Source organism: Hypanus sabinus, unplaced genomic scaffold, assembly GCF_030144855.1.
Source record: "Hypanus sabinus isolate sHypSab1 unplaced genomic scaffold, sHypSab1.hap1 scaffold_248, whole genome shotgun sequence".
Classification (NCBI taxonomy): domain Eukaryota; kingdom Metazoa; phylum Chordata; class Chondrichthyes; order Myliobatiformes; family Dasyatidae; genus Hypanus; species Hypanus sabinus.
Genome location: NW_026780602.1, coordinates 186,206 through 211,378, shown reverse-complemented (window position 1 = coordinate 211,378; position 25,173 = coordinate 186,206). Strand labels below are relative to the sequence as shown.

Below are 25,173 nucleotides of genomic sequence, written 5' to 3'. Positions count from 1 at the left end.
CAGAAATACTATATATTTTAAATGTGAGGTAGTGTTCAAGGGTTCAATATCCATTTAGCAATCGGAGGCAGAGGGGAAGAAACTGTTCCTGAATTACTGAGTGTGAGCATTCAGACATCTGTACCTCCTTACCTGCTGGTAACAGTGAGCAAACGACATGCCCTGGGTGCTGGAGGTCCTTGATAATGGACGCTGCCTTTCTGAGACATGGCTTCTAATCCTCTGGTAATCTTATAAACGTCCATCCAGTCTCACACCAGCTGGCACGGCTCCAGAGTAAACAACACAATTTTGTCCAACCTCCCGTTAAAGCTCAGGCCCTCTAATCCAGGCAATATCCTGGTAAACCTTTTCTGCGCCCACTCCAAAGCCCCGATATCCTTCCGAGAATGGGAGCGACCAGAACTGTATGAAAGACTCCAGATGTGGTCTAACGAGTTTTATAAAGCTGCAACACAACTTCCCGACTTTTGAACTCAATGCTTCAACTGATAAAGACAACCATGTCATTTGCCTTCTTAACCACCCGATCAATCTGTGCAGTCTCTTTCAGGGAGCGATGAACTTGGAGTCTAAGATGCCTCGGATTATCAAAACTGTTCAGGGTTTTGCATTTAACAGTGTACTGTCTCATACATTCGACCTACCGAGCTGCCAAGATGATCATCACGAATCAAATCTCACTGAGATTTCTCAGGTCCTGTTGAATTTATTACCAAGTGCACAAGTACGGGAAGGTACAGGTACAGAGAAACACTGACTTGTAGCAGCATCACAGGCAAGTACATTCAGATAACACACAGAACAGCAATTATACAATTCTCTGTCAGTAACAATATGGAAACATGTTTTACTTCATCCTGCTAACAGGACCAGAACAACAGGGGCTGAGCGGCGGCTCATCTCAGACGGTTCGTTGTGAAGGTCTCACAACCCAGACCGACCCCGGCAGATTCTGTGAAGGAAGCGAGGCGAGGCCGCCAGTTCGGGAAAGTTCATCCCCTCCCCCTTCAGGTTTCACCGATCACCTTGTGTTTCTCTCTCCCTTCCCCACCCCCACCTTTTATTCTCCAGTCCTGCCGAAAGGTTTCGGCCGGTTATGTCGACTGTATTCTTCCCCTAGATGCTGCCCGGTCTGCTGAGTTCCTCCAGCATTTTGTGCGCGTTGCTCGCATTTCCAGAATCTGCAGGCTTTATCTTGTTTGAATTCGGGAACTCACCACTCAACGTCAGACCTTCCCGCTCGGGACCGGCTTCAATACTCACCGAAGGGAAATTGTTGCCCCGCAGAGAATAATCCGTCTCCGGCTCCCCGTCAAAGGGGGCAAGGACCCCCTCCCGATCCCGATCCCGACCCCGATCCCGGACCCGGACCCACCGCTGATCCACTTCCACAAAGAACGAAAAAACCATCCCTGCCTGGCTCGGGCCTGTGAGCATGCGCAATGTAATTCTTTTTGCGTCACAGGCGGTGGGCGGAGCCACGGAAACAAACCCGCAAATACTGCCGATCTGCAGTAAAACACGATCACGTTTCGCTGGAGGGTCTCCCATGTGACCGGTGATTGTTCCTCGCCCTTCACATACCGCCCTACCCACCGCCGCATTTCCCACATTATTTCATTATTTCCCTATATCATTTCCATACGTATTTACATTTCCCCTCCGTATCTTCCCCGATCCCTTTCCCTCCAGCCCCAGGTCACAGAGTTCTCAGGGTTTTGATTCACTTCCCATCCCAATAGACAATAGACAATAGGTGCAGAAGTAGACCATTCGGCCTCTCCAGTCTGCACCGCCATTCTGAGATCATGGCTGATCCTTCACTATCAATACCCAGTCCCTGCCTTGTCCCCATATCCCTTGATTCCCCTATCCATCAGATACCTATCTCGCTCCTTCTTGAAAGCATCCAGAGAATTGGCCTCCACCGTCTTCCGAGGCAGTGTATTCCACACCTCCACAACTCTCTGGGAGAAGAAGCTCTTCCTCAACTCTGTTTTAAATAACTGACCTCTTATTCTCAATCCATGCCCTCTGGTACTGGACTCTCCCAACATCTGGAAGATATTTCCTGCCTCAATCCTATCAAATCCTTTAATTATCTTAAACGTTTCAATCAAATCCCCTCTCAATCTCCTCAATTCCAGCGTGTACAAGCCCAATCTCTCCAATCTCTCTGCGTAAGACAGCCCTGCCATCCCAGGAATCAACCTAGTGAATCTACGCTGCACTTCCTCAATTGCCAGAATGTTCTTCCTTAAACCTGGAGACCAAAACTGTACACAATATTCCAGGTGTGGTCTCACCAGGGCCCTGTACAAATGCAAAAGGACATCCTTGCTCTTGTACTCAATTCCCCTTGTAATAAAGGCCAACATTCCATTTGCCCTCTTCACTGCCTGTTGCACTTGCTCATTCACCTTCATTGACTGGTGAACTAGGACTCCTAGGTCTCTTTGCATTTCTCCCTTACCTAACTCTACACCGTTCAGACAATACTCTGCCCTCTTGTTCCTGCTTCCAAAGTGGATAACTTCACATTTATTCACATTGAATGACATCTGCCAAGTATCTGCCCACTCACCCAGCCTATCCAAGTCTCCCTGTATTCTCCTAACGTCCTCATCGCATGTCACACTACCACCCATTTAGTATCGTCAGCAAACTTGCTGATATGGTTTTCAATGTCCTCATCTAAATCGTTGACATAAATCGTAAAGAGCTGTGGTCCCAATACAGAGCCCTGTGGTACCCCACTAGTCACCTCCAGCCAGTCCGAGAAACACCCATTCACTGCTACCCTTTGCTTTCTATCTGCCAACCAGTTTTCTATCCATGTTGAAACTCTGCCCCCAATGCCATGAGCTCTGATTTTACTCACCAATCTCCTATGTGGCACCTTATCGAATGCCTTCTGAAAATCTAGGTACACAACATCCACTGGCTTACCCTCGTCTAACATCCTTGTTACACCCTCAAAAAACTCCAACAGAATAGTCAAGCATGATTTGCCCTTGGTAAATCCATGCTGGCTCGGCCTTTTCCTATTACTGCCATCAAGATGTGCCAGTATTTCGTCCTTAATAATGGACTCAAGCATGTTCCCCACGACTGACGTTAGGCTAACAGAGCGATAGTTCTCCGTTTTCTCCTTCCCCCCCCCCCCTTTTGAAAAATGGGATAACATTAGCCACTCTCCAAGCTTCAGGAACTGATCTTGAATCTAAGGAACATTGGAAAATGATTACCAATGCATCCGCAATTTCCTGAGCCACCTCTTTTAGAACCCTCGGATGCAGACCATCTGGACCCGGGGATTTATTAGCCTTCAGTCCTAACAGTCTACTCATCACAGTTTCTTTCCTAATGCCAATCTGTCTCAATTCCTCTGATATCTTATGGCCCTGGCCCATCCATACATCTGTGAGATTGCTTGTGTCCTCCCTGGTGAAGACAGATCTAAAGTACGCATTAAATTCAGTTGCCATTTCCCTGTTTCCCATAACAATTTCTCCCAATTCATTCTTCAAGGGGTCAACATTGTTCTTAACTATCTTCTTTCTCTTCACATAGCTAAAAAAGCTTTTGTTATCCCCTTTTGTATTCCTGGCTAGACTGAGCTCATACCTGATTTTTTCTCTCCGTATTGCTTTTTTAGTTAAAATCTGCTGTTCCTTAAAACTTTCCCAATCATCTGTATTCCCAGAATATCTGCCACTGCTGATCCACTGTCTTTCCTGCCAGGGCATCCGCCCATTTAACTTTGGCCAGCTCTTCCCTCATGGCTCCGTAGTCTCCTTTATTTAATTGCAGCACTGACACCTCTGATCTGCCCTTATCCCTCTCAAATTGTAGATAAAAACTTATCATGTTATGATCACTACTTCCTAATGGCTCTACTTCAAGATCACTTATCAATTCCTGTTCATTACACATCACCAAGTTCAAAATAGCCTCGTTCCTGGTTGGCTCAAGCACAAGCTGTTCCAAAAATACATCCCTTAGACACTCCACAAACTCCCTATCCTGGGGTCCAGCACCTACCTGATTCTCCCAGTTCACCTGCATGCTGAAATCTCCCATAACGACTGCATTACCTTTAGCACATGCCAATGTTAACTCCCTAATCAACTTGTACCCAATATCCACGCTACTGTTTGGGGGCCTGTACACAATACCCATTAGGGTCTTTTTACCGTTAATGTTCCTCAGCTCAAACCACACAGACTCTACTTCCCCTGTTCCCAAGTCACCTCTTGCTAAGGACTGAATCTCATTCCTCACCAACAGGGCCAGCCCACCCCCTCTTCCCATATTTCTGTCTCTACGATAGCACGTATACCCTGGTACACTCAATTCCCAGGCCTGATCCCCTTGCAGCCATGTCTCCGTTATCCCAACAATATCGTAGTTCCCCATTTTCATCTGAGCTTCAAGCTCATCTGTCTTATTTCTGACACTACGCGCATTCAAGTATAGAATTCTTAGCCCATTCCTCCTCTCTTTGCTTAAAACACTGTCTATTGTACCTAACCCAGCTCCTTGAACTTCCATCGGGCTAATTGCACCTTGAATTTTGATGACCTTCTCAAGATCACCCAAACCTTCTACACATTTAACCCCATGCTCCTTCTGACCAACCCTCTGGATCTGGATCCCTGCCCCCTGCACATCTAGTTTAACCCCCCCTGAGCAGCACTGGCAAACATTCTTGCAAGAATGTTAGTACCCCTCCGGTTCAGATGTAGACCGTCCCTTCGAAACAGATCCCAATGTACCTGGAACAAAGACCAATTATGCAAAAACCTGTACCCTTCCTTCCTGCGCCATGCTCTCAGCCTCGTATTAATGTGCATAATCATTCTATTCTTCGCCTCACTCGCACGTGGCACAGGTAGCAATCCCGAGATTGTCACCCTGGAGGTCCTGCCTTTCAGCTTCACTCCTAACTCCCTGAACTCTCTAAGCAGGACCCCCTCACTCACATTACCTACATCGTTGGTCCCTACATGGACCACTACATCTGGGTTCATGCCCTCATTCTCAAAAATAGCCTGTACCCGATCTGAGATGTCCCGGACCCTGGCACCAGGGAGGCAACATACCATCCGAGACTCCCGATCTGCCCCACAAAATCTCCTATCTGCCCCCCTGACTATAGAATCCCCTAAAACTATCGCTCTCTTCTCTTCTCTCCTCCCCTTTCTAGTTGAGGGGAAACTAGACACACAAATCCCGACACACAATTCAGACCCACACAGAAAATGAGCTGGTTTCTTTTAAATCAGTCAACACACACAAAATGCTGATGGAACGCAGCAGGTCAGGCAGCATCTACAGGGAGAAGCGCTGTCGACGCTTCGGGCCGAGGCCCTTCGTCAGTCCTGAAACATGGACAGCGCTTCTCCCTGTAGATGCTGCCTGACCTGCTGTGTTCCAGCAGCACTTTGTGTGTGTTGCTTGAATTTCCAGCATCTGCAGATTTCCTCGTGTTTGTCATTTAAATCAGTCTAAGTTTATAAACACCCATTTCTATTCACATTCCTCTGGCCTCACTGGACAGGAACACTGCAACATTAAGTGAGAAACAACAGGAGGAGGCCATTCGGCCCCTTTAACCATCAGCAAGATGGAGGCTACTCTCCCATCTCAGCCACATGCTTCTACCGATCTTGATTTTCTCGATCCCTTGGCTCGTCACAAATCTGCCAGCCTCTGTTTTATGTGAGGACGATCACCGAGTCTTCAATACCCTCTGTGGTGTGGATTTACAGACATTCACCACCCTCGGAGTGGAGACATTTCCCCTCATCTCAGTCCCGACATTTTCACTGCCATCATATTTGACCTACTAAAATGAACCACTTCACACTTACCTGGGCTGAACTCCATCTGCCACTTCTCAGCCCTGTTCTGCATTCTATCAATGTCCCGCTGTAAAGTCTGACAGCCATCCACACTATCCACAAAACATCCAAACTTTGTGTCATCAGCAAACTTACCAACCCATCCCTCCACTTCCTCATCCAGGTCATTTATAAAAAACACAAAGAGTAAGGGTCCCAGACCAGATCCCTGAGGCTCTCCACTGGTCACCGGCCTCCATGCAGAATATGACCCATCTACAACCACTCTATGCTTTTAGAGGGCAAGCCCGTTCTGGATCCACAAAGCAATGTCCCCTTGGATCCCATGCCTCCTTACTTTCTCAATAAGCCTTACATGGGTTACCTTATCAAATGCCTTGCAGAAATCCATATACACTGCATCTACTGCTCTTTCTTCATCGATGTGTTTAGTCACATCATCAAAAAATTCAATCGGGCTCGTAAGGCACGACCTGTCCTTCACAAAGTCATGCTGACTATTACTAATCATATTATACCTCTCCAAATGTTCATATCCATAGCGACTTATCCAACTTGATGTTTTCCAAAAGCTGCAGCACATTCTCTTTCTTAATATTTACATGCTCAAGCTTTTCAGTCAGCTGCAAGTCATCAGTACAATCACTAAGATCCTTTTCCATAGTGAATACTGAAGTAAAGTATTCATTAAGTATCTCTGCTATTTCCTACGGTTCAATACACACTTTCCCACTGTCACACGATATTTCAGGGTGAAAGGTGAAATATTTTTGGGGAATCTGAAGCGGGATTCTTCACTCAGAGGTTGGTGAGAGTCTGGAATGAGCTGCCAGTGGAAGTGGTGGATGTGGGTTCAAGTTAGACACTAAAGAGAAATTTGGGTAAGGACATGGATGGGAAGTGTATGCAGGTTGTTAGCAGTAAAAACAAAAACGGGTCGGTATTGACTAGAAGGGCCGAAAGGCCTCTTTCAGTTCTGCTGGGCTCTGTGACTCTAATAGTATTCTGATTTGTAATTTCCACAGTCATGTGCTTTGCTGCTAATTACCGAACCCAGTAATTTACAGAATGTGTGTAGAGGCTGCCCAGTGACTGTTCCTGGGATCAAAGTCGCTGAGACGTCTCATCACTGAGCAGATAATGTCTTCTCCATTCCCTTTCACTCAGTCCGTCACTCAACACCTTCCATGTTTACAGGAAATCACAGAACTCACAGAGAAGGAAACCGTGACAGAGGATTCCCTGCTTTTCCTCAGACCTGGTGATGGGGAAAGGCTCCCAGTCCCAGAGAGTGATGTGGGAATCAGGAATGATTTGGCAAAGTTGGACAAAATGCTGAAAAGATTTCTGCAGCTCGGTATGGTAAAACAATGCACCGAACTGAAAATAACATTGAAATATTGCTGACGTAACAAAGAACGTCAACAAACTAACCCTGCAATATGGTGTAAAATCCCGCTCCCCGTACTAATACGGGTTATGCACACCAAAGAACAAACTGCCGGAGGAACTCAATGGGTCGGACAGCATCTGTGGAGGGAAATGGACCGTCAACATTTCGGGCCGAGACCCTCCCTCTGGACTGAGAGTGGACGGGAAATAGTCAGAGAAAAGAGGTGAGGGCTGGGGATGGGGCAAGAGCTGGGGAGTGAGAGGTGGATCCAGGTGGGGGGGGAGGTGGAAGTTGGAAATAGTGACAAGGGTGGGACGTCAGTAGTTGGGGCAACACAGGGCTGCAGAAAGTTTAAATTAATTCCATAGAGGATGAACAAAAAGGTTAGAGAGTATTTGTTATAGAGAGTGCAATGAAGATACACCTAACTGATCCCTGGAGTGGTGGGGTCATAAATTGAAGAAAGATCAAATGTGGTAACTCTAAATGTCATTTAGAGAATCGAGGACTGAGAGGTGAACACATTTAAATGCACAGCATCATTATCGGTTGAATCAGGGATCCCAGTCTCTGAAAAAGGGGATGGGAATCGAGCCCGTGAGTCTGTGACCTGGAGGTGGAGGGAAAGGGATCGGGGTAGACATGGTGTGGAAAAGTAGACATGTATCTGGTGTAAATATGGAATAATGTGGGGAATGCGGCGTATGGGTCGGGCAGCGTGTGAGCGGCGAGGAGCAGAGTCACCGGTTCAGGAGGGAGTCCCTCCACCCTTCACCTGATCCCGTTTCTTGTTCACGTTTTTCTGCAGATCTGCAGCATCTGCGAGTCACAGCTCTACGTGTCCGTGCAGCTTCATCTTTCACCCATTCATACAAGTCAGTGAGATCCGGATCTGTCACATCCTCTCGTTGTGAGTGGACAGCGTTTTTTTTTTCCCTGCAATATTTTCTGCATGTTTCATACACAGTTTCGACGTGCTGAAGTGCTGCCAACGTTTCTGGGTGTATGACCCATTTATGTGAGAATTTAGCCATTTGTATTTATCTGAGTTTCTCAGAAATGTGTAAAGTTTAATTCAGCTTCACTTCAGAATTTCCAAAGCAACAACCCAGTCAGTCAAATAGTTCCACAGAATTAAAAGTTTATTAGATTTTTATTTTTTCTATTTTTGAACTATATATATATTCTTATTTTAAATCACAATTGTTAAAATCTTTTGTTAAGTATTAGGTTCTACTGCTACCACAGAGACAATAAATTTCATGGCACATTTCCCCTTTCATGAGTTATATTTCATGGGTTGAAATTCATGGGTTGAATTGGGGATGAATAAAGTATCTATCTATCTATCTATCTATCTATCTATCTATCTATCTATCTATCTATATGCCGGTGCTATTAAACCTGATTCTGATATTGATATGGGAGACCCACCACCGGTCACCTGATCCCAGTTACTGCAGATCGTAATGTGAGATTGAAGCATTTTCCATATATTTGCTTTCCACAGAAATGACAACAGTTCAGTTTCCTTCTGAGGTTCCAGAGCAGAAGCTCAGTCTGTCTAATATTTCCACAGAATTAAAATGGGGAAATTTGTTTATCATCATCACGTACTGAGCTACAGTGAAAATCTTGCCTGATGTACCATCCACACAGATCGATACATTACGACGGTACATTGAGCTGATATACAACAAAAAAATAACTGTAACGAAGCATTATGGCTGCAGAGAAAGTGCAGTGCAGATAGACATATGGTGCAGGGTCACGCTGAGTTATATTGTGAAGTCGGGTCCATTTTATCATTCATTTGGCATAACTACAGACAGGAAGCCATCCTTCAGCTTGGTGTTACGCACTTTAAGGCTTTTGTATCTCTCCGCCAATGTGGGAGCGGGTTTACAGCAAGAATGTCCAGGTTGTGAGGGTCTTTGAGTACATGGCCTGCTTTTCCGAGGCAGGGGATGTGTAGGAAGAGTCCATGGAGGGGAGGCTTGTTTCTCTGATCTTCTCTGCTCTCCAAAGTTCTCTGCAGTTCCTTGCAGTCATGGGCAGAGCAGTAGCCATACGAAGGCGTGAAGTATCGACAAGGAGCTCAGAGACCTCGGCCTTCACCCTGCCTTGTGTCGCTGGATCCTGGACTTGCTGTTAGGTCGCCGCAGGTGGTAAGAGTGGGCTCCATCTCCTCTGCCTCTCTGACCCTCAGCACACATAACCCAGAGGGTTGTCTCTTTGGCCCCCTCCTTTACTCTCTGTGCACCCATGACTTGTGTTGCCACCCACAGCTCCAATCTGCTGATTAAATTTGCTGACAGCACTACATTGATTGGCCTAATCTCAAAAAATAACTTTCAATCGATCAAATACCTCCTGACAAGGCTCGGTCCAAACAAACTTTTCAACCTTCTTCAGGAGATTAGTCAGAGGAAGAGCGATAGCAGCCAAGTTCTTCCAGAACTTAAAATAATATCCATCCATTCCCAGAACCCTTCTAAGAGCCTTCTTAGCAGTCAGAATAGGAAGTGACGAAATTGCCTGGACTTTTGCCCGAACAGGAGCAAACTTGCATCGACCTACAACATAGCCAAGACAGGTCACAGTGTCATGGCCAAATTCACTCTTAGCTAAGTTAACTGTAAGGCTGGCCTTGGAAAGCCTGTCAAACAGCTTTTCTACTGCAGAGATATGCTCTTCCCAAGTGTCACTCCCTGTGACTAAGTCATCAATATAGGCATCTGTGTGTTCTAATCTCGAATTACAGAATCAATCATTCTCTGGAATGTTTCTGGAGCATTTTTCTTTCCAAAAGGTAAAACATTGTATTCATACAACCCAGATGGTGCCACAAATGCAGAAATATCTCTACCTCTGTCCATCAATGGAACACACCAGTACCCTTTCAACAGATCAATCTTTGTAAGATATTAGCTATTCCAACCTTATCGATGCAATCATCTATCCTAGGGATAGGATAGGCATCTGTTTTTGTTACTGCATTTGCCTTCCTATAATCAGTGCAAAATCTAGCACTGCCATCAGGTTTGGACACAATAAAGCAGGGTGAGCTCCAATCTGATGCTGAAGGACTAATAATACCATTTTTCAGCATATATTCAATTCCTTGCTCAGCCTATTTACACTTTTCATGTTCATGCAATATGGGTGTTGTTTAATCGGTTTAGCTTGACCATTATCTATGCCATGTACTGCGACTGTGGTTGTTTGGGAACATCGGGAAAAAAATCTTTCAACTTCAGAATTAATTCCGTCAGCTGTTGTTGTTGCTTTGGCTGCAGATCAGTCAACTTGTTATCAATGTTTTCTGGAACAACCAAGTTCATTAGTCTAACTGGGACCATGTTTGGCTTGTGAAAAGTCTCAGACGAGTCAATTGTTTCATTCTCAGGGTTACCAGATTCATATGTTTTGACAAATACACTCACAGATGATGCCTGCTTGTCAAAATAAGGTTTTATTATATTTATATGTACCACCTGTGTTAGTTTACGTTGATCAGGTGTTTTAATAACATAATTCACATCAATAAGTTGAGAGACTATTTGAAATGGTTCATTGAATTTCACCTGTAGTGGATTCATCAACATTGGAGATAAGGTAAGCACATTATCCCCCACCTGGTATTTTCTTTCGCAAGCCCGCTTATCAAACCAACACTTCATTTTGTTTTGAGAAATCCTTCAGTTTTGTCTTTCTAGAATACAGGCTTCGTGCAGTGTATTTTTGAACTTTAAAACATAGTCTAACAGGTTAACATGTACATCCCCATCAATCCACCGTTCCTTTAACAAGGTCAAAGGTCCCCTCACACTGCGACCAAATACAAATTCAAATGGACTAAAGCCCAGTTAATCCTGTACCAACTCTTACCGCGAACAAAACCAAATACATTCCTTCATCCCAGTCTTTTCCATTTTCATCATGGTATGTCTTAATCAGTGTTTTGAGGGCAGAATGAAATCTTTCCAAAGCCCCTTGTGATTCCAGATGGAATGCAGTTGATGTAATTTGTTTAGTTCCCAGTTCATAAACTACCTGCTGGAATAATCCAGATGTAAAATTACTTCCTTGATCAGACTGGATTTCTTTAGGCAAACCAGATAAAGTAAAAAACTTGGTAACAGCCTTTGCCACAGTTTTAGCTTTAATATTTCTGAGAGCTATTGCCTCTGGGAATCTGGATGTATACCCTACTGGCACTTTCTTAATCTCATCATCTGAGAGAGCTGTTTCTTTTAAAGCTTCAAACTCAGGGTCTCGGTTCTGTTCTGCTATAATCTCCTTCCTAGACAGGGATAAATCTTTCTCATCAGACTTACGACCTGAATCCTGATGAAACAATGAAGGCAGAAAAGTCCCTGACGAGTCATCATAACCTGAATCCCGATTTTGGCTATCATGGGTATCAGAATCATGCTGCACAGAACTCTTTGCATTGGCAGACTTTTTAGCCATACCTTGAGTTCCTGCGTAGGAAGGATAAATGTTAAAATCCATCTGTGGGTCATCAGTGGTTGGCTTAGTAGTGAACTGCACTGCAGGAACAACTTTACCATCTGCCAGGTCATTCCCTAACAGCAAAGTAACATCTTCCACCGGTAAACTAGAGCACAATCCTATCTCAACAGGTCCTGAAACCAATCCTGATTATAAAGTTACCTTGTGCAACGGCACAGAAACCACACCGCCCCCAAGGCCTTGAATAAGATTTACCTCACCAGTGTTAGACTCATCACCAAACTTTAGAACACTGTCTAATGCAAGTGACTGAGAAGCCCCAGTATCTCGAAGAATTTTCACTGGTACTGGGGTTGATTCTTCATTTACTAATACAAACCCATCTGACATAAAATGATCGAACACCTTCTTAACTCGGTCAGACCTCTCAGTCCTTAACTGAGCCTCAGCAGAATATTCAGAACCCTGTGGGTTTATAGGTGCTTCAACATACTGACCACGGGCATTTGGGACTGCCTCCTTTTCCTTTTTCTTCTTCAGGATAGAACAATTAGCCATCACATGACCAGCTTTCTTACAATAGTAACAAGCAAGACCAGAATATTTCACCTTCAACTGTTTCCCTTCATCCTTACTCCTGTCACTAGTCCCAGCTTTAATTTCTGGTTTACCCTGGTGATCCCTGCTACTCTTTTGGAAGCTCTTATTCGGGGTAAACTTAACCTTATGAGTTAAAGCAAACATCTGCTAATCTAGCAGACTCCTGCAAAGTGGCAGCATCATTTTCATCTAAATATCTCTTTATGTCATCATAGACGCACCTTTTGAATTCTTTAATTAAAACCAACTTTTTCTATCTGTAAAAATCATCATTTATATTTTTATATGTGCACCAGCGGTCAAAACACACAAACTTCTCAGAAGCAAATTCCATGTAAGTCTGTTTCATAGATTTCCTCCAATTTCCAAGCCTTTGTAAGCTTCTGGAACCAACACATAAGCTTTGAGCACAGCCTGTTTCACAATGACATAATCAGCTGCATTTTCAATTGATAGGGCAGAAAAATTATACTTTGTAACTAAAGAGTCCAGCTTCCTTTCGGCCTCTTTTGACTTCCAGCCACTTTCTCAAAAGGCTGGAAGTATTTACCTACGTCAGTTTCATCAAATGGAGGGACCAATTTAACTTCCTGGCTGGCAATAAATGGTACAACCAACTCCTTTGAGACAGCAACTTCTTTCTTGAGCCTTAACTTATCTGTCAGAACATGCCTCTGTCTTTTTCCTTCTTCCCTCTGTTTGTCTGCTTCCTCAGCTTCAAAACACCTTTTTATCTGCTTCTTCCCTCTGTTTGTCTACCTCTCTAGCATCAAACCCCCTCTGTCTCTTTTTCGTCAGCCTCTAATCTAAGTACATCAGTCCACAATTGTTCTAGTTGTAACTGGATCTCCTCTTTACTCACAGGAAACCTCTTTAACACTTCCTTATCAAATACCTTCATAGATATATAGTGCTCAACTATTTTCCTCTGAATTTCTGGCTTTCTCATAGTCCCCTGTGGCGTCTGCAATTCGCAGCCGCACCATCAGCCGGGCCTATTAAAGTGTCCTGTAGCCGACCGTCCCCCTGATAACCTGGGAAACGACTCAGGGGCTGCATGACACCAGCCTATGTAGATGGGGCTGGATAATTGGATTCTGCTACAGCCAGAGGGGTGTTCTCTGGAGCTACGTCATTTATGGCATATCTTTTAAAGGAGAGGAATGTTTTCTGCCCCATGCAATTTACTATTGAATGGCCAGCATCCAATATAAGCCCACAGCCAGGAGCTGAGTGGTGTCTCTAGGTCTGAGGAGTATTTCGCTGCATTGTTGTAACCCAGTTTTGTTCTGTTTAGATGATTCAAGTTTAGACTCTAGAACAGTTCTGTTGAGTTTATAAACATTTTTTGTAATAAAACCCCTATTTTTTTCAACTTTACTTGCTCTCCCAGTTTTATGCTTACCCTGCTCCTTCACACCCCCTTACCTCATTGACGTTCAATAGTCAGCTATTCATTTGTTTTAGCTTTTCCTAATGCCTCAGGGGTTGGCGCTTCCAGACATATATAAATATCCATTGCTGCTGATTTCCACACACAAATAAATCAAAAGGGATCACCCCATTCAACTCGATAATTAATCGATCAATATTTCCCCAAGTTTGTTCATATCCCGGACGCAGGATGCAATTTTGTTATGAACCGTAATGCTTTAGAAACAAACCAGCAGCAATAGACTACACCTGGAGTCTGGTTTTGATGTTAAAACCACTATCTTTATTAATAACTACTTATAATATTGTAACTTAAACAAGATAAACAGAAGTTAACAGTGTTATGTGAATAAATGTGTGTAAATATAACTCCCAAACTACTGAGCACGGGGGAAACAAGGCTTGGAGTCTTGAGATAGTAAAGTATGAAAGCTCAGTTCATCCACGGAATAGGTGATGAGGGAGATATTTGTAATCCGGGGTAAATGTCAAGAGAAGGCAATTATGTCGAATTCCACAGGTTCCATGGTGGTAAAACGAGAGAATAATCGCTGTAGATTTTATCCATCGTCATTCCAAATCCAAATACGAATTATCACAAAAAGCAAATTGTCACAAGGGGTATCGTCACCACACCCAGGCAAGGGTTAACACATCAGTGGTCTTCACATGATACCCCAAATCAGATCCACTCCTATGGATCAAACGAGGTGACCACCACACGTTCGATGTACGATGAATCGATAACTAACCCACCCTTGTGGGCATAGGAAAGTTCCAAAGATTGACCCTTGGCCTCTAGTTCCCTGGTTTCGATCCTTCCATTTTTCCTCCTTCGTCTCCGTCTGACTCTGAGTGTCTGTGTCCTCAGTTAAAACTAAACAAGTTGTGAGCAATGTAAACAAGCTGCAAGTCAGACTGATTCACCTTCTTAATCTGTCTCTCTCTTAAAATGACAGTCCACAGCAAACAAAACCCAGGGATTCATAACAACAGCCACTCTCCATTGTGAACTGACTGGTGTGCCAGTAATTGGGATGACTGAATGAATCCTTTCCCACAGACTGAGCACGTGAACGGCTTCTACCCAGTGTGAACTCGCTGATGATTCTGTAGTTTGGATGACTGGGTGAATCCTTTCCCACAGACTGAGCACGCGAACGGCTTCTCCACAGTGTGAACTCTCTGATGTACCTTCAGTTTTGTTGAGCAAGTGAATCTCTTCCCACAGACTGAGCAGGTGAATGGCCTCTCCCCAGTGTGAACTCGCTGATGTACCAGTAGGTTGGATGATTGAGTGAATCCCTTCCCACAGTCTAAGCAGGTGTACGGCTTCTCCCCAGTGTGAACTCTCTGATGTACCTTCAGTTTAGATGAGCAAGTGAATCTCATCCCGCAGTCTGAGCAGGTGAACGGCCTCTCCCCAGTGTGAACTCGCTGATGAATCTGCAGTATGGATGAATGAGTGAATCCTTTCCCACATTCTGAGCAGGTAAATGGCTTCTCCACAGTGTGAACTCGCTGGTGTCTCTGTAGGTGGGATAACAGTGTAAATCCCTTCCCACATTCTGAGCAGGTGAATGGCTTCTCTCCAGTGTGACTTCGCAGATGTCTCTGTAGGTGGGATGACAGTGTGAATCCTTTCCCACAGACTGAGCAGGTGAACGGCTTCTCCCCAGTGTGAACTCGCTGATGTACCAGTAGGTTGGATGACTGAGTGAATCCCTTCCCACAGACTGAGCAGGTGAATGGCCTCTCCCCAGTGTGAACTCGCTGATGTACCAGTAGGTCAGATGACTCACTGAATCTCTTCCCACAGACCGAGCAAGTGAACGGCTTCTCCCCAGTGTGAACTCGATGGTGTCTCTGAAGGTGGGACGACAGCGTGAATCCCTTCCCACAGTCTGAGCAGGTGAATGGCTTCTCCCCTGTGTGAACTCGCCGGTGACTCTGTAGGTTGGATGATTGACTGAATCCCTTCCCACATTCTGAGCAGGTGAATGGCTTCTCCCCAGTGTGAACTCGCTGATGAATCTGTAGTGTGGATGACTGTGTGAATCCCTTCCCACAGTCTGAGCAGGTGAATGGCCGCTTCCCGGTATGAACTTGCTGGTGTGCCATTTGGTCAGATGACCGAGAGAATCCCTTCCCTGAAATTCAGCAGATGACCAGCCTCGGCCCAGTGTGATCGGACTGGTCTGTCCGCAGGTGGGATGCCCGACAGAATCCTTTCTCACACACAGAACAGATGAATAGCCCTGCCCAGTGGGAACTTGCTGATGTACCTTCAACTGAGATAACCGAGTGAAACCATTCCCACAGTCTGAGCAGGAAGGATGGTCGATTGAATCCCTTGCTCCACTTCTTAAATATCCAGACAGAGACAGCAAAATTGCCGTGCCGTATCTGAGATTCGTGGAGACAAATTCCTTCTCGTTTTTAACCTGTAAAAAGATTTACATAATCCATTAATTGGTTTAGGACAACATCTGAGATGAAATTACTTGAGTTGCCGAGGTTTGATCTCGTATCACACTGTTACAGTGATGTTAAACCCAAGTTGGACAGAGAAATCATCTCCTGACTGTGCACAGTGCTGGTATCTGGAATGACCATCAATTCTCTGATGCTCTTCCTGTCTCTATAAGAATGGGGCATTTCTGCCATCTCGAATTTGTGCCTTGGCTCAGTTTGACTCTCTCCAATGCTCGTATTCCCTATTCCTGCTGAGCAGCACGGGTGCCTGGCCCCACAGTATCTGAAACGCAAATAGTCTTTCTTGACGTGCTGCTGGGAATTCTTTTATGTATTATTAACTTAAAGTGCCACCGTTTTAACGCCATATAAAAAATTCCTGCTGAGATGAATGGTTGGTCCACACAGCTGTTACAAGTTCATAGAGTACATATTAGGATTATTTCAGGATCCTGTCACAGTCATAGAAAAATACAAAACAGAAACAGGCCCTATGGGCCATCGAGTTTGTGTTGAACCATTTAAACTGCCCACTCCCATACCCCTGCCATCCAGGAACCTATTAAAAACCTCTTAAATGTTAAATCGAGCTCACATACACCTAAAAAAGGCTCTAAGCATAAACAAGGAAATTATGCAAACAACATTTCCAGAAAAGTTGGGATATTTTCCAAAATGCAATAAAAACAGAAATCTCTGATATGTTAATTCACATTTACCCTTATTTTACTGACAAAAGTACAAAGAAAAGATTTGCAATAGTTTTACTGATCAACTTAATTGTATTTTGTAATTACACAAATGTAGAATTTGATGGCTGCAACACAAACACACTCAACAAAAGTTGGGACAGAGGCATGATTACCATTGTGTTACATTACCTTTCCTTTTAATAACATTTTTGAATCGTTTTGGAAATGTGGATACTAATTGCAGTAGATTTGCAATTGGAAATTTTGTCCATTCTTGCTTGATGTAAGACTTCAGCTGCTCAACAGTCCGTGGTCTCCGTTGTCTGATTCTCCTCTTCAAGATGCGCCATATGTTTTCAACAGGAGATAGATCTGGACTGGCAGCAGGCCAGTCAAGCACATGCACTCTGTGTCTGCAAAGCCACACTGTTGTAGCCCGTGCGGAATGTGGTCTGGCATTGTCCTGCTGAAATAAGCATGGACGTCCCGGGAAGAGACGTCGCCCTGATGGCAACATATGTCTCTCTAAAATCCTAATATATGCCTTAGAGTCAGTGTTACCTTCACATACATGAAACTCACCCATGCCGTGGGCACTGATGCATCCCCATACCATCACAGATGCTGGCTTTTGTACCTTTCTCTGATAATAATCAGAATGGTCGTTTTCACCTTTGGCACAGAGAACTCAATGCCCATTTTTTTCTTAAAACTAGCTGAAATGTGGACTCATCTGACCACAGTTCCACAGTCTTTCAGTCCATCTGAGATGAGCTCAGGCCCAGAGAATTTGCTGGCGTTTCTGCATAGAGTTGATGTATGGCTTCCTCCTTGAGTAATACAGTTTCAAATTGAATTTCCGGATGGAGTGACGGACTGCATTAAGTGACAATTGTTTTCCGAAGTACTCCCAAGGCCAGATGGCTATAATTGTCACAATAGCATGACTGTTTCTTAGGCAGTGCCGCCTGAGGGCTTGAAGATCACGTGCATTCAACAGTGGTTTCCGACCTTGCCCTTCACGCACTGAGATGTCTCTGAATTCTCTGAATCTTTTCACAATATTATGTACTGTAGATATTGAAAGACCTAAATTCTCTCATGAATTTTGGCACAAAGGGGTGAGCCATGACCCATCCTTGCTTGCAAAGACTGAGCCTTTGATGGACGCTACTTTTATAACCAGTCATGATACCTCACCTGCTACCAATTAGCCTGCTTCATGTGGAGTCTTCCAAACCGGTGTTAATTGAATATTCTGTGCACTGTTCAATCTTATTTTAACTCTCCCAACTTTTGTTGAGTGTGTTGCAGCCATCAAATTCTAAATTTGTGTATATTTACAAAATACAATTAAGTTGGTCAGTAAAACTATTGAAAATCTTTTTTTTGTACTTTTGTCAGTTAAATAAAGGTTCACGTGAATTAACATATCACAGATTTTTGTTTTTATTGCATTTTAGAAAATATCTCAACTTTTTTGGAAATGGAGTTTGTACACTGCTTTGAGGATTTGTTGGAAGTATACAGAATTATAAGGGTATAGATAGAGGTATTTGCAAGCAGCATTTTCCACTGATGTTGGGTGGGATGACAAGCAGAAGTCATGGGTAAGTGACTTCACCATTTATACAATACAATACAGGCCCTTCGACCTACAATGCTGTGCCACATATTACTTACTTTTGAAATTACCTAGAGTTTCCCATAGTCCTCTATTTTTCTGCGCACCATGTACCAGAAGCCTCTTAAAAGACACGATTGCATCCGCCTTCATCACAGTCGCCGGCAGCCCATTCCAGACACTCATCACTCTGCGTAAAGAAACTCAGCCCTCGTGGTGATATCACGTGCCAGGACGTGACTGGACAGAGTTCTGAGAATGCGCAGAAATGAAGAATGATCGAGAAGCATGGCAGTGTAAAACGTGGTTTTGTTGCTGTTAAATAAAAGGTCAATTCTTCCCTAATATAGTTTGTTATGAGTAACCCACGGTCCGTATAAAGAACACAACACCCCTGACATCTCCTTCGTACCTGCTTCCAAGCACCTTAAAACTGTGCCCTCTCCACGGGTTTTCTCTTGTTTGTGATTGGAGGTAGAACAAAGAAGATTTTCTCAACTGGTGATGTAAAAGATTTTGTTCTCTTTCGCCGAGTTCCTAATCCTTGCATTTAAATAGCTGGATCTCAGCTCTGTTTGAGAGATCCATCGGTTCCCATTCCCTCAGCAGCCGGAAGCTTCCCAGGGCCTGTGTACGGATCGTGGGGCTGAGAGAAGGGGAAGACAGCAGGACTGTCCCGGGATTGTGGGTCACGGTGTCCGGCATCAGAGCAATTGTTCCACACTCGGTGTTTAAGATAGCCGCCCGTAGATTCATTCTTACCTTGAACGCTCCTGCTGAGTCCTTTTGTGTACAGCGCGCATGCGATCTGAATACGTCAACAACCTTGACGCCTGCGCATTTGATTGGTGGTTCAGAGGCAGAGAAATTTTAAACGCACTGTTTTATGGGTAATCACGGTGCCATAAAAAGTTCCTGCAAGCACCGGTTTTATGTCCACACCTCAGGGTTTTTTCTGTGTAGAAAACTCAGCAGCTCTTTTAACGTAGAAAGCGGCTCCCAAAAAACAATATCAACAGGATAAAACACAAACGATTCTGCAGTTGCTAGAAATACAGACACACACACACAAACCCACAATGCTGGAGGAACTGTGCAGTTCAGGCAGCAACTAAGCAGAGGAGTCCACAGTCTAGGCATGCTGAAGGGCTCGGCCTAAACGTTGTCTATTTATTCCTCTCCACATTTTCTGCCTGATATGTTGATTTCCTCCAGTATTTTGCAGAAATTAACCACTTTTTTTTCAATCAAGCAGTTTCCAAATGTGTCTGATCTTTCATTTGTAGCCACATCCTGCAGGTTCGGTTTGTCTTCTTCCTCCTCCTTGTAAACTCCAGGCCCCATCTCTTTCTGGAGCCCCAAATCCCTGACTGGCAACTTGGTTTCTGACTCTGCTCCATTCACTCGCTAGTCTGCTGTCAGACTTCAGATGTTCATTGTAACAACCCAGCAGTTCGAAGCGAAGACCTTTGAAATTAATGAGAGTGACCTAAAACGTTGAAAAGGGCGGGTAAGAAGGAGTTTAACCAACTTCGTCCTGAGCCCTGAACAACGTCACAACCACAGTGAGCTCATCGTCTTGTTCAGCAGGAGAAAATCATGCAGGAAATTCATGCAGGTGTATAAGATGATGAGAGGCATTGGTCGTGTGGATAGTCAGAGGCTTTTTCAGGTATTCAGATAGTCAGGGCATAAACGGCTAACACGAGGGGGAATAGGTTTAAGCTGCTTGGAGGTAGGTACAGGGGAGGCGTCAGAGCCAAGTTTTTTTTAAACAGAGAGTGATGTCTGTGTGGAATGCACCGCCAGCGTCGGTAGAGGCGGATAAAATAGGATCTTTTAAGAGACGCTTAGATAGGTACATGGAGCTTAGGAAATAGGTGGCTATGCGGTAGGGTAATTCTAGACAGTTAAGAGACTAAGTTACATGGTCGGTACGATATTGTGGGCCAAAGCATCAGTAATATGTTGTAGATTTCTATGTTTCTGTGAAATTCAAGGGAAATCTCCTATCCCACGGAGTAGTGACTAGTTGCAATCTGTCATCTCAGGGAGGGTGAGAGGGGAACGGCAGGGATAGATTTTAATATACTGATATGGAACAGAAAAATGGACAGGGATCAGCTGGGCCGAGTGGTCTCTCAAGTGAGACACGGGATTTGATACAAACTGATTTATCTTTCACAGCTCCACAATATTAAACACCAGTATAGTTTAAGGCTAACATCAGCAGAACCGACTCCTCCAATGCTCAGTGACCAGGGTTCAGTCCTGGGTGCGATGAGCAGCCGCAAGAACTGCAGAATCTGACAGTAACGGTCCCTCATAAACCTGCAGCTGCCTTCAGTCACCGTGATGGTGAAACATTTAACACGGAGCTGATGTGAACTTCCTCCCTGATGTGAAGTTGCTGGTGTTGCAGCAGCTGGGATGATTGAGTAAAACTCTTTGCTCACTCCGGACAGAAATGTGGCCTCTATTTATTGTGAACTCACCGGAGCATCACAAGGTGGGTTAACTGAATGAGTCTCTTCACACACACGGAGCAGGTGAACGGCCGCTTTCCAGTGCGAAGCTTTTAGTGTATCTGCGATGGCCGACTGAATCCCTTCCAAAATGAGAGCCAGTGAATGACGTCACAGTGCTCTGAACGTCATGGCGATATATCCAATCAGATCACGGACATGGACACGTGATCGGGCTCTCCTTGTCGCGAGTGGGGTGCTGTCTTCTCCAACATCTCCGCCTCCACATTCAAGGACCGGCGGCATTCAAGCGCTGGTGAACTGACAGATACAGCGGAACTAACGTGCTTGTGAGTCGCATAGACAATTCCTTTGCCTTTTCTACACTGTTAAAAGCTTACAAAGCACGTTGGAGGGTGAAGCTCAACATTTCAACTCAGGTAATTTTACTCTCCATGGTGCCTTCTGAAAAAAACTGTCACAGCTCAGAACAAGTTGGAGGAACAAGACTTCATCTTCTAACAGGCTACAGTTCCGGCATCAGGCTGAATATCAAACTCTCCGCTTCCCTCTCTGTATCAAAATGGATCATTCCTCCCCTTCATCAGTCTGTGACTTGGCTCAGTTTGTCTGTCTCCTTCGCGTTCTGAGCATGCGCCACACACCCACTGAGATCACATTTTATTTACACGGCTGTGACTAGAGACTTTCTGATTATTATGTCCCTCCTGGTATTTGACGGTTGTGAACTCCGAGTCAGCAATGGTATTGACCCTCAGGAGTAGGTGATTAGGCTTTTTCGTTGGAGATCGATAAACTGCCGGTAGTGTGTGGCTGGATGAGTGGGTCATTTTCAGACTGGAAGGAGGTAGCGTTTGGAGTACCCCAGAGATCAGTCCCTGACCATAGTTGTTCACAGTTTAATGTCCTGGCGGAGGCAGCGAGATGTGAGATGCCCCAGTCTGCTGGTGACGCAGAAAGATTGGAGTTGGGGGAGGGGAGGCTATTCACATGCAATTTCGTAGCTTTGCAATCAGTACATAGTGCACTGTGGGGCTGCAGTGGCGGGTTCCAATCTGCTAATTAGATCTGCTGACCACAGTACATTGATCGGCCGAATCCCAAATAATAACGAGACAGCGTATAGAGAAGAAGTCATCACCCCGACATAGTGGTGTCAAGAAAACAACTTCTCCCTCATTGTGACAAAAACACAGGAGCTGGTTGTGGATTACAGGAGGAATGGAGACAGGGAACAAATTCAACATTTCCAAGTCTGTTATTGACACAAATGCACATTTTAGTATTGATCATGACACAATGTATTTTAAATATCGTTAATGACATAAAACATATTTACAGATTGTTACTGACAGAGAATCGTATAACTTCTGTTCCGCGTATTTTCTGAATGTACTTGCCTGTGATGCTGCCACAAGTCAGTGTTTCTCTGTACCTGTACCTTCCCGTACTTGAGCACTTGGCAATAAATTCAACAGGACCTGAGAAATCTCAGTGAGATTTGATTAGTGATGATCATCTTGGCAGCTCGGTAGGTCGAATGTATGAGACAGTACACTGTTGAATGCAAAACCCTGAACAGTGTTGATGATTAGAGGGATCTTAGACTCCAAGTTCATCGCTCCCTGAAAGAGACTGCACAGATTGATCGGGTGGTTAAGAAGGCAAATGACATGGTTGTCTTTATTAGTTGAAGCATTGAGCTCAAAAGTCGGGAAGTTGTGTTGCGGCTGTTACGAGCCTGCGGTCGTACTGTGTCTGTTTCTTTAAGAGCGCCGGCGTGAGGAGGCGGGACTCTGACGTCAGTCACAGGCTGACAGCGCTGACTGTGGACTGAACCATCGGGGGGGGGGGGGAGAGAGAGAGAGAGAGAGAGAGAGAGAGAGAGAGAGAGAGAGAGAGAGAGAGAGAGAGAGAGAGAGAGAGACTGCCTGCCTGCCTGCCTGCCTGCCTGACTGGAAAAGCTGATCGCTTCAGTTAGTCGCAGCTGAGGCTTGGAACTCTCCTATGCCCACAAGAGTGGGTTGATCATCGGTACACGGAACCACAACGAATGTCTGTGGCTGTCACTTCGTATAATCCATAGGAGTGGATTGTGGAATATCTTGTGTTAACCCTTGCCTGGGTATGTTGTGTGGTAACCCCTGGAAGACGGTATTCCTGTGACAGGTCACTTTCGCCGATAACTCGTATGTGGACGGATTCAACGGATATGAACTACGTCGACGGTTATTTTGATGTAACGGCCTTTTCTCTACGTTTCACCCTGGATTACAAATATCTCTCTCCCATAATTTATTCCGTGGATTACTGAACTTTCCTAATTTACCATCTCAAGACTCTGAGCTTTGTTCCCTCAGGCTCGATAGTCTGGGAGTTATATTTACACATCTATAACACTGCTAACTTTGCTTTATTTCGTTAAATTACTATGTTATAAGTAGATACTAATAAAGAGAATGGGTTTAACATCAAAACCAGACTCCAGTGTGAACTCTATTGCTGCTGGTTCGTTTCTAAAACGTTACAGTTCGTAACACAGTTTTATAAAACTAGTTAGACCACATCTGGAGTGTTTCATACAGTTCTGGCCGCCCCCATTCTCGGAAGGATGTCGGGGCTTTGGAGAGGGCGCAGAAGAGGTTTACCAGGACACTTTTGTAAATGGTTCTATTACCGGTATCTATAACTTGTTGATTGATTCTAGACAAGACTTCTTTGATAAAATAAAAAGAGCTTGGGAGGATGACCTAAATTGTCAGATTTCTGATGATAGGTGGAATAGAATTCTTAAACGGGTTAATAAATCATCTTTCTGTGCTCGCCATTCTCTTCTACAATTTAAAGTGGTTCATAAAGCTTAAGATTCTGAACAGAAGCTCTCCAGTTTTTACCCGAATGTTTCTCCACTTTGTAATAAATGCAACACAGCTGATGCCTCTTTAGTTTATATGATTTGGTTTGGCCCTACAATTGAAAAGTTTTGGTGGGAAGTATTCCATACCTTTTCACAACTTTTTTGGGTCCAATTTGACCCAAATCCCCCTTACTGCCTTGCTTGGTATACCTATCTTTTTAACTAAAATTTTTTTCGATCAAATTGACTCTCTTATTTCTTCCTTTATTTGGAACAATAAGAGACCACGAATTAATAAGTATAATTTACAAAGATCTGCAAAAGATGGTGAACTTGCACTTCCTAATTTAAGACTGTATTATTGGGCTGTGAATATTAGACATTTATGATTTTGGTTATATTGGCTTGATATTAAAACAAAAATCATTATGAGTTGATTTGGAATTAAAAGCTGTTAAACAATTTCATTTAACTTCAATATTAGCAGCTCCATTACCTTTACAGCTCTCCAAAATTCCAAATTTAAATCGTTACCCGGTTATTAAACTATTCTTATCGATTTGGGTTCAGTTTCGTTATTTTTTTTAAATTTGAAACAATTTAGTTGTCTAGTTTTTTATATCGAAACTTTTCATTTAAACCTTCAATAACTGACCCCATTTTTCTCCTATGGAACAATAAAGGGATCCATTCTTTTACAGATTTATTTTGTGATGGTCGATTGATGACCTTTGAAGGGCTAATTGACAAAATTTCTCTCGCTCATACACATTTTTTGGAATATGTTCAGTTTCGACATTTTTTACAACAATGCTTACCTAAGTTTCCATATTTACAAGACTCTGATTTGTTAGATAACATTTTGAAATTGAATCCCTTAGAGAAAGTTTCCATTGGCAGAATGTATAACTTATTTTTATTACAAATGAGAACCTATCACTAAAGATTAAACAATATTGGGAGAGAGAACTTAATATGACCTTTGTTAATGAAGATTGGCTTCGAGTTTTGAAAAACGGAAATTGTTCTTCTATATGTGCCAACCATTGTTTAATTCAATTTAAAATTGTTCACCGTTATTATTTAACAAAGGAGAGACTATCTAAAATATTTCCTCGTATAGACAAATACTGTGATATATATAAAACTGAAGTAGCTACTTTGTCACATATGTTCTGGCATGTTCATCATTAAAATCGTTTTGGAAATCTTTATTTCCAACAAAATCTAAAGCTCTGAAAATGAATTTACAACCTGATAGGT

General features: G+C 43.8%; 1 pseudogene; it reads right to left on the bottom strand.

Moving 5' to 3' along the window:
- LOC132387997 (zinc finger protein 850-like) overlaps positions 1-19,579 on the bottom strand; it is a 40,527-nt pseudogene extending 20,948 nt beyond the window's left edge.
- Between the last annotated feature and the right edge of the window lie 5,594 nt (positions 19,580-25,173).